This window comes from Physeter macrocephalus, chromosome 14, assembly GCF_002837175.3.
Source record: "Physeter macrocephalus isolate SW-GA chromosome 14, ASM283717v5, whole genome shotgun sequence".
Classification (NCBI taxonomy): Eukaryota; Metazoa; Chordata; class Mammalia; order Artiodactyla; family Physeteridae; genus Physeter; species Physeter macrocephalus.
In genome coordinates this window covers 60158591-60169393 of record NC_041227.1, presented here as the reverse complement: position 1 = coordinate 60169393, position 10803 = coordinate 60158591, and the positions used below count along the sequence as shown (strand labels likewise).

Here is a 10803-nt window from a genome sequence, read left to right as displayed (position 1 = left end):
CCCTGTGCCCACGTGCACCAGTTGTTTGGTTGTAAGGAACAGAGAGCATTTGATCAAATTCAGAGATGTTGGATTAATTGTTCAAGATCCAACTATGACATGATAGAGGCCACACAAAGGGCCAGATCTTTGGACTTTTTATCACATGTTGTTATTTTGAGCCTTACAAAGTTTTGTTAAACCATGAAGAGTGTGAAAGATTCTCTCCTATCATCACAGTTGATAGAATTTTCACAGAGTTTGCATATCAATTCCTTGCTGAATTTTCATTATTTTACCATCATCTGTCTTATCCCCTCATTCATTTGATTATCTATTTTACCCTCCTGTGATATTTTTCTCCCAGTTTTTTTTTTTTTTTTTTTTTTGGTGGTATGCGGGCCTCCCTCTGCTGCGGCCTCTCCCGTTGCGGAGGACAGGCTCCGGACGCGCAGGCTCAGTGGCCATGGCTCACGGGCCCAGCTGCTCCGCGGCATGTGGGATCCTCCCAGACCGGGGCGCGAACCTAGTTCCCCTGCATTGGCAGGCGGACGCGCAATCGCTGCGCCACCAGGGAAGCCCTTTCTCCCAGTTTTAGAATCTACTTTTTAGTGTTTGTATTTCTTTTATTTAGTTTCAGAATTTCTATAAAGGACGGATTTAGGAGTTGAGTTGGAAGGGAGGTTTGGGCTAGAGGTACATTTCTGTAGTACTTAAGAATGAGAAAATTTCAGTTGTGTATATCGAGGGATGCTGATGTGTGATATGGGGGAACAAAGCCTTCCCCCAGACCTTCCCCTGTCACCATGACTACTATCATCCTGGAGAATATTTATTCTGAAGCAGTGGTTCCCCACCTTTCTTCTGTCTGTTCTGTTGAACAAGACTCTCACAAGCTTGTTTTCCATATTGTTGCAATCAGTGGAGAGAATAATGGATTCGGTATCTGATCAGTTAACTGTGAGACTTTGAACAAGTTGCTTAGCTCCTTAGATGGGGAATGATGATATGACTTTATTGAATTATTATAAAACTTACACAAGATCATGCCTGGGAATGGTTCTTATGGTGAAGGCCCAAGAAACACTTAATTCCATTCTTTCCCTACAGTTAATGAGAGAAGCAGCATAGCCCAGTGGTTAAGTGTGCAAGCTCGGAAGTGACACAGCTGGGTTCCAATCCTAAATTCTGCCTCTTGCCAGCTCTGCATAAACTGGTGGCAAATTACTTCACTTCTGCAAGCCTCCTGTGCCATGCCTACAAATACAGGGTAAGATGGGACCTGATATATTGTGGGATTAAATGAGATAATGAATAGACAGTGTTCAGGGTGTTGTAAACACTCAAGAAATGAGTTTTCATTAGCTTCATTATTAGAAACAAGTTTCTCATATCCAGTCTCTGTCTCCCAATACAAGCCCACAAACCCTGACCTGGAACCCTTGATGCCATATGTGTTTTGGAATTCAGAATGCTCTGGAAACTAGAAAGATAATGTGGTGCATATACCATGCATTCCACAATGTCCCGCCCCCAGCGGGGCCTGTGGTAGCACTTCATGGTCAGCTCATGACTGCAGTGAAATACACGAATGTTCATGCTAAATGGGATGTGGGATAAAGGGTATAAATAACCTCATGTCCGCTCAAGTCCAGTTTTGCTGCCAAATGAATTTGTGCCGAGGTTAATGAAAATATATTTGGCTTCCTGAGCATTTTTGGGATTTAGGGACCTGTGCAACCATTGTAATTTCTCCCGTTCTGTGTTTATAACATATTTCTATTACCCATTTCTACTTTAAGCTGTGCTTCTCCTACGTTTTTGTGTTTTTATTTAATCTTTCACGACTTCCTTTGAATGCTTAGCTCTCCTCCCTTGAAGTCCTGTGTTTTACTTCTCCCCCTCATCTCCGTCTCTATTCTTTACCCCTTCTTGGATTTCTCTTCTCTTTCTGGGGCTCACTGGCATAGAGCCCATTTTCATTTTCTTTTTTTTTTTTTTCCCTCTGTTACATTCTCTCTAGGTTCTCATCCTCACTTCCTCTCCTCCTCTGTGGATTTCAGACAGAGTCTCACCTCCTCATAGAGGGCTTCCTGCCTCTTCTTGTGTAAGGGTCATCTTCTACCTGCCGTTTCCTTTCTGCCCCTTCTTTTTATTGCTAGTAGCCCTTGGCTCCCTCCCCAACTACCATATCATCATCCTTCTCCTTTAATTCCTTCATCTCCTCCAGATATCCCTCTTTGTCCACTCTTTATTTTACAATGCTAGTAATATCATTATGATAATTTATTGAGCTCTTACTGTGTACTAAGCACTTTATATGGATCATTTAATTTCATCCTTACAACACACTATGAGGTAGGGACTCTCTTAAATCTTCATATTTCAGATGAGAAAATTCAGGCTGAGAGATAAAGCAACTTGCTCAACTAGTCAAGGGCCAGAAATGGAATTCAAACGCTGTTCCATTAACTCTTTGCATTTAATCCTTGTTACATTAAACTAATTCCAAAGCTCATGATTTCAATCACTGTGCCTATATTTCCTCCACTGCAGAGGATATTACCGATTAAGATATTAAGAATCTTGTAGATTCATAATTTGCCTCACCTCTGCCTGCCTCCTTTTCAGTAAGTCAGTTACATACTGGCTTGTCCAGATTTGTCCCTTTCAATGGTTGGATTCTTGGTCCTTATCTTTTCCTGGTGATACACTGAGATTATTTCATAATCCCCACACACTTAGGGTGGACTATAGGAACAGTCCCAATTTCAAATGTTCTCTTTCTCACAAACCACTGAGATGGCCTGGAAATAGATGCTGGGCAGCAAAAAGAGCATCTCTTTCCTTTGTTGCCATATGACTGCATCAGAACACATCATTCAAAGTCACATCTTGGCAAAATGGCTTCATATCATGGACTTGCCAGGTATCTGTGAATAACTGAGCCCTTGATTATTATATTAGTCAGGCTAGGCTCTGCTATGCTGCAGTAAAATAAACCCCACATTTCTGGTTTAATACGACAAGGATGTGTTTCTCTTTCCCATCACAGTTGGATGTGGTTCTGGTGGCTCTCCTTGGCTTTTTTCCTTGAACAGTGACTCAGGGGTCTGGAACGCTTCCATCTTGCAATGCCACCATTGCAAGTTCTTTACTTCCAGCCACCTGGATGGGAGAGGGGGTGTGGCATATTCATAGACTATTAGGCAGGAGAATACTCATTGTCATTTCCATTTTTCAGATAAGGAGACATTTATGGAGGTGACTTGCCCAAGGTTTTCCAAGCTGGTAAGTGGCAGATTCCAGATTAACATCACAGCTCTGACTCTTCTCTCCACTATATTTTTTGTAATTAGAGATATTTTATCTATGTTGATGCTGCCTGCTGATGGTTTTGATTTTTTAAAATTAATTTTTATTGGAATATAGTTGATTTACAATGTTGTGTTAGTTTCTGCTACACAGCAAAGTGAGATGCTTCCTGTCTTGATTCATTAATTCACAGTAAGTTATTAGAATTTCTCTTCATTTCTCCTGATAATTCCAGCAAAAGTTCCAGGGAGTATTCTCATTGCTTGAACCTGGGCCACATGTTCATCCTCAAACCAATTGCTGTCTGCCCAGACGTTGCAATATTCTGACTGGTCAGGTCTGTGTCATGTGTCTAACTCTAGCATAGAGGAAATGGAGTAGAGGGTGTGAGTAGAGCATTCATGCCCTATCCTATATGATGGGAACAGTGGGGAAGTATCCCCCTAAATAAATCCAGAGTGCTGTTACTAAAAAAAAAGGTGTCAGGTGTCAGGCAGGCAAACCAAGATAAGATCCACCAAGTTGAACAACTGAATGAAGGAGGAAATGTAAGATAGAATTAGTGACTAGGGAAATAAATTAATGGAAGCATGACCTGACCAATCAGAACACTGCATTGTCTGGGCCATACTAATTGGCTTGAGGACACGTGGCCCAGGTCTAACCAGTGAGAGCCCTCCGTGGAGTAAATGAAGGAACAAATGATGCTTCTTTGGTGAAGGACGAGAGAATCCTTCCATATGGTGAAAAGTGAATTAAGGACAAGTTGACAGTACAATGAAGATAAATTTTGTCCATTGCATAGTTTTTTGGTAGGGCTCATCTTGTTTCGGGTGAATTTTCAAGAACCTAGAAACTTTCAGGTGCAGAAATGATCATGGTCTCCCTGTCCCACTTTGACTTCTCTCAATCACATTGAAGTGGGAACAGCTTTAGCTGTTAACCTGTTTACCCACACAAAAGGAACTCTGTGAAGAGAAGGTGGTCCCTTCCTCCCCACCCCGCAGGCTTAAACCCTCTCCTTCAGTTTCCGTGGGCCTCCCCCTCCTCCTTAGAGAATTTTTTTCTCATCAGCGAGGCTGAAAAGCAGCCAGGAGGCCCAACGGTGTTCACTTCCATGGGCCAAGTGACTTCTGCAGCACCAGGCCTGGAGTTCGTTTCTCTCTCCCTGAGTCAACGAGATTTTGTCTATAGGCCTTTCTGCTATGTGCCAACAGAGAGAGGTAAACTGCCTTTAAGTAATTGCTGAAGAAGTCATAAACTAGGGAAATTTGATTTGAGCATGCAATTTGAATTGGGAAATGCTCGTATAAATAACTGGGGCAGCTGAATGTGGCAGGTTTGTGCTCTATAGATTTTTTTTTTTTTTTAATCTCAGGGTCTTTAGAATAGAAGTTCTGCTGTAGCAGCTTAAACCATCACAGGCCTTTGCACTGTGGTTTTGTGCTAGCTAGTTTGGCATCATTAACTGCCTGTCTGGAGTTTTGTAAGTTCAAGTTGCCTAATTTACTTGTACAGTTGGAAAGGAAAAAAAATGATTGAACCCCCAAACAATACTATAATTTAGAGAAGTGACAAAATCTTAACCAAAAACCCCACAGTTTTTTTTTGAATGTTTGTAGTAGCTTTATTCTTTTATTTTTAACATCTTTATTGGAGTATAATTGCTTTACAGTGGTGTGTTAGTTTCTGCTTTATAACAAAGTGAATCAGCTATACGTATACATATATCCCCATATCCCCTCCCTCTTGCGTCTCCCTCCCTCCCACCCTCCCTATCCCACCCCTCTAGGTGGTCACAAAGCACCGAGCTGATCTCCCTGTGCTATGCGGCTGCTTCCCACTAGCTATCTATCTTACATTTGGTAGTGTATCAATGTCCATGCCACTCTTTCACTTCGTCCCAGCTTACCCTTCCCACTCCCTGTGTCCTCAAGTCCATTCACAGTTTTTAAGTAGGAAGGAGTATGGAATTATCTAGTGCAACTTCACCAATGAGGAAATTAGGAACCAGAGAGAGTACGTCTCTTGCTGGAGGTCATTGAGACTTTGGAAATGTGATAGCTTTTCCTGCAGCAACAAACAACCCCCAATCCCAGAGGTATAAGTTTCTAGCTTATATTCCCTCCGAGCTGCAGGTGGCCCATGGCTCTCCTGCGCTGAGCTGGGCTGGCCCTGTTCCACATGGCTTCTCGAGGAACAACCATCATCAGGGGCGTGCTGCTCTCATGCTGAGTGATGGAAGCTCAAGAGGGGCAGAACCAAACCACAGGAGTGTCCTTGTAGCTCCGGCCTGGATATGGTGTGTGTCACATCTGCTTCCCTTCCACTGGGCCAGACAGGTCTATCGGGCTTCCCTGGTGGCACAGTGAGTTGAGAGTCCGCCTGCCGATGCAGGGGACACGGGTTCGTGCCCTGGTCCGGGAGGATCCCACACGCCGCGGAGCGGCTGGGCCCGTGAGCCATGGCCGCTGGGCCTGCGCGTCCGGAGCCTGTGCTCCGCAACGGGAGAGCCCACAGCAGTGAGAGGCCCAAGTAATGCAAAAAAAAAAACCAAACAAACAAACAACAACAGGTCTATCTGTGAACAAGATAGACAAAAGCCCCTTCCATCAGAGTACCCATTGACTAGCGAGTGGGAAAAAGATGTCCAGTGAACCAACAAATGCACCAGATGGTTATCACAGAGCGAATGCTGTGCAAGAAACAGATAAGGTGATGAGCTAGAATAACTGGAAGAAGTCAGTTAGACAGCAAAGTCAGGAAAAACCTCTCTGAGGAAATACTATTTCAACTGAAAGTTGGGAAGAGACTAGGCTTGTGCATAGACGGAAAGAGCAGAGCAAAGGGAACATCAGGGCAAAGACTCAGAGGCAAGAAAGGGCTTGATGGGTCTAGAGCTTAGTCAGCAATCCAGAGCGAAGTTGGGATTGAGGTTACAGGGGTGGGTGGGGACAGAGCATGTGGAAACCTATAGGTCATCTCAGGAATTCTGGATTCCAATCTAAGAGCAGTGGGCAGACTGGGAAGTGTTGTAAGCAGAGCAATTGGCATAACGTGATTCACCATTTTAAAAGATCACCCTGGATGTTGTGTGGACTGCAAAGGGGAGCAGGTAGAGAACAGAAAAAAAAATCCCAATTTTTTAAGGGAGACCTTTGCTGAGGCTTGGACTGGCGGTAATGGCCGTGTGTCGGCAGAGGAGTGGATGGAATCAAGAGCGCTTTTGGCAAGAGAACCAACAGAACTTGTTGATATCATGGATGTAAGGTCTCATAGGAAGAGAGACTCACAGATGACTCCATGGTTGTTGACATGAACAACTGGAAAGATGCAGAGGCCTTTTATGGAAAGGTGGATGATGAGGGAGGGGCATGGGGTTGGATAAAACTGGAGTTCTGTTAGAACTAGTTTGAGACGCCCATTAGTGGGCTAAGCCGTCTATCTTCCACTAGACTGTGCCGTATCCTCAGTGTTGACCCCAGTGCTTGGCGTGTATCGGGTGCTCAAAAAACGTTTGTTGAATGAGGGAATCTAAATGATATGCTTAAAAGCTACAGATGACTAATGGCTTCTAGAACAACAGATGATCCAAAGTCCATAGCAATAGCTAATTAAACCATTGCAATCCGATGTCCAAAATATTGTGTGCTAGAGACCCCCCCTCCTCTCCCCATTAATTGAACAGGCCCTGTCTCTTTTGCTCTTGTAGTCCATTGTTCTTCAAATGTAATTAGCCTTTGTGTTTTGACAGTAAACGAGAAGCTGGTACTTTGATAAATGGCTTGTTTCTGGGAAAGGAGTATTTGTGAATACAAAACCCTGTCTTCTCCCCTTTTTTCACACCTTTTCCTCCTGTGTTCGGAGGCCCGTGGGCTATACTAGTACCTTCAGGAGGGCCAGGTTTCTTAGGAAGGGATAGCAACACAGAAATAATAGTTATCATTTGTTGAGCACCTGTTACATGGCAGGTAGCAACATTATATGTTACAGAACAATCTTGAAAAGTAATTTTTAATAAATCTTTGTGTTCTAGCTGAATAAACCAAAGCTCAGAGAGAGTTAAAATCTCATAGTAACCAGGAGGCTGAGTTGAGAGTCAAATGTGTCTAGGTTTGTCTGACCCCAAAGCTTGTGTCATTTCTGTGATTCTGTGTCTACCTTCATGGTAAGTATCAGCACCTTATTTGAGGGCCTCTATGTTCCTCATTAAAAAAATAGTTTATTGAGATATAAGTCCCAGGCTGTATAATCAACCCATTTAAAGTGTACAAGTCTATGTGCCTCATTTGTTAATGGAACAAATAGTTTCAGTTCTCATTCTTAGCCAGGAACAGCATCCTTCGGATTACTCAAGTCTGTTATCTCCTGTGATTTGGTCTGGTCTCCTCATCAACCCTCTGACGGGCAGTATGGCGGGATTATCACCTGCATCTTACTGGTAGAGAAACTGACAATGTCACAAGGCTTGTGGTCAGCATATCTCAGTATGGAACCTAGGATAGTCTGACTGTCAAGTCTGCTCTCTTAGCTTTTACATGATCTGCTCTTTGAGAGCTATATAGCCCTTCTCAACTGACAAAGGTGATTTTTTTCATGTCCATGATGTTATTTGATCCCCACCCCAAGACTGTTAACTGAGATTTTCAGAGCTGAGAGCAATATGAAAGGTCTTCTAAACCAATTCAGCTGGTTTGCCTTGTCCTGACGCAGAGAGGGACACTGAATCTCTCAAAACTGTCTGTAGCGGCCTTACACACAATAGGAGGGCCACTTTCAAAAGAAGAGAAAATAACAAGTATGGTCAAGGACACAGAGAAATTGGAAACTTTGTGCACTGTTGGTGGGAATGTAAAATAGTGCAGCCACTATAGAAAACAGTATGGAGTTGCCTCCAAAAATTTAAAAAAAGGATTACCACATGATCCAGCAATCCCACTTCTGGATACATACTACCCAAAATTCAAAGCAGGATCTTGACTTTTTTAGCTTCCATGTATAAGCAAGATCATACTGTATTTGCTTCTCGGTGTCTGGGTTATTTCACGTAACATAATGTCCTCCAGGTTCATCCGTGTTGTTACAAATGGCAAGATTTCCTTCTTTTTGATTCCATTGTATATATTTAGCACATTTTCTTGGAATCTAAAAAAGTCAAACTCATAGAACCAGAGAGGGGATGGTGGTTTCCAGGGACTGGATGTGGGGGAAATGAGGAAATGTTGGTCAAAGGGTACAAACGTCCAGCTGGAAGATGAATGATGTACAGCATGGTGGCTATAGTTAATCATGCTGTATTGCGTACTTTAAATTTGCTAAGAGAGTAGATCTTAAGTGTTCACAAAAAAATGGCAACTATGTGAGGTGATGGATGTGTTAATTAACTTGATTGTGGTTATCATTTCACAATGTATATGTATATTAAATCATCACGTACACCCTAAATATATACAATTTTATTTGTTAATTACACCTCAATAAAGCTGGAAAAAATGAAAAGAATAACATAGCATGAAAAACAAACTTAACATAAATAAAACACCAAAATGAAAAACAGCACAGGATCTTGAAGGGATATTTGCATACCCATATTCATTGCAGCAAGAGTGGCAATAGCAAAGAAGTGGAACCAACTCAGATGTTCCATCAATAAATGAATAGATAAAGAAAACGTGGTACATACATGCAAAAGAATATTCAGCCTTAAAAAAAGAAGGAAATTCTGATACTTGCTGTAACATGGACTAAGCTGGAGGACATTATGCTCAGTGAAATAAGCCAACCACAAAAGGACAAAGACTATATGATTCCACTCACATGAAGTATCTAAAGTAGTCAGACTCATAGGAACAGGAAATGGAGAGGTAGGTGCCAAGAGCAGGGGAAGGAGGAATTAGTGTTTAGTGGGTACAGAGTTTCAGCTTTGTAAGTTGTAAAAGTTCTAGGGACTTCCCTGGTGGTCCAGGGGTTAAGAATCCACCTTCCAATGCAGGGGACGTGGGTTTGATCCCTGGTTGGGGAACTAAGATCCCACGTGCTGCGGGGCAACTAAGCCGGCACGGTGCAACTACTGAGCCCGCGCACCACAACTAGAGAGGCTGTGCGCCGCAGTGAAGAGCCCGCACGCTGCAACAAAAGATCCTGCGTGCCACAATGAGGATCCCGCGTGCTACAACTAAGACCCAACGCAGCCAAGTAAATAAATAAATTTAATTTAATTTAAAAAGATGTAAAAGTTCTAGCAATCTATTGTACAACAAAATGACTATACTTAACACTATTCAACTGGACACTTAAAAATGGTTAAAATGGTAAATTTAATGTTATTTTTTTGCCAGAATAATTTTAAAAAAAAACTGTCTGTGGTGGACTTAGGACTTGAACCCATGCCTATGGAATCTCAGTGGGGTTCACCCTGAGGGAGAATGTTTTCTGCATTTCTTTTTTTGGCCAGGGTTGTGACTTTGTCTCAGGTTGGGCATTTTTTTTTTTTTTCCCTAGTGCCCTTGAGAAGTAAAAGGGTGCTTTTGCCAGCCCTCAGGGAGAACCAGATGAGAGGGGTGGACCTGCCAGAGAGTACCTATTGCAAAATGCTTTCACCTCCCCTGGGATGGAGGCTGCAAATGGCCCTGCGAGCTAACCAAGGGTGGCACTATTAGTCCCACATAGAGAATCCAAACTCAACAAGATTAACTGAGAATTCAAGATCACTTGGACATCAGTGGCGGAGAGGAGGCTAGATCCCAGGAATTCGAGTGCTGGGTTCGGTGTTAATGAAGTGGGCAGTGTAGCTCATTTTTAAGATTAGAACGTAAGAAAGAGGTAGAAAACTTGGACGCTTTCCTTATTTTTACTATTTTATCTAAAGAGATTTCTAGAACACCAAAGTGCACAGTTTTGTTGAGTTGTCCAACCCTGACCCCTGATCCCAGTGTGGATTAGTGACCTCATACTTGGGCTCCCTTGCCGGCTGCTGGGCCACCGGACGGGTAGGAAGTTACCTCCTCCAGGGCCCTCCGAGCCCTCTCCTTCCAGCAGTAGATTTTCCTTTTTCATGCTTGAACTCCAGGGACCCCCAAGGGCTTCTGCCTTAGTTAAAAATTAAATTCACAAATCATTTCTTAAACTGTCTCACAGGCAGCCAAATAATCACAATCATTAGCGGGTGGTCTGAGTCACTTCTGCTTTAATGCTTTTGGAGACATGGGCTTAGTCCCAGCCGGTTACACTATCTTCTACCACCTCTCTCGCCACAGACCTTGCTCAGAGAACTCTGCTCAAACGTAAGAGAGAGGTCCGTGTTCCCAGGTCAGAGTGCACTGATATGTCCTGGTCTGTCCCCATTCCTGTCCCGACTCCTGTCTCCTGGAGCTTGTTGGTGCCCTGGGGGCATTGCTGGGGAACACCCTCACTTGGGGACCAGCCAACTGGTGGAGAAGGTCTTGAAGCGCCAGCAGAGTGAAGGCCCACCACAAGCTTGAGTAGGCTTCCCTGTGAGCCATCCCGGGC

The 10803-nt window shown here is 43.3% G+C and overlaps 1 long non-coding RNA gene across 6 annotated transcripts in view; it reads left to right on the top strand.

Annotated features, from left to right (window-relative positions):
* The first annotated feature begins 1094 nt into the window (after nucleotides 1-1094).
* LOC114487826 (uncharacterized) overlaps nucleotides 1095-10803 on the top strand; it is a 151729-nt gene continuing 142020 nt past the window's right edge. For all 6 annotated transcript variants that reach the window (XR_008619422.1, XR_008619420.1, XR_008619423.1 and 3 more), the window contains exons 1-2: nucleotides 1095-1249; nucleotides 3224-3270. This is a non-coding gene — a long non-coding RNA (uncharacterized lncRNA). The remainder of the gene's footprint in view (nucleotides 1250-3223; nucleotides 3271-10803) is intronic.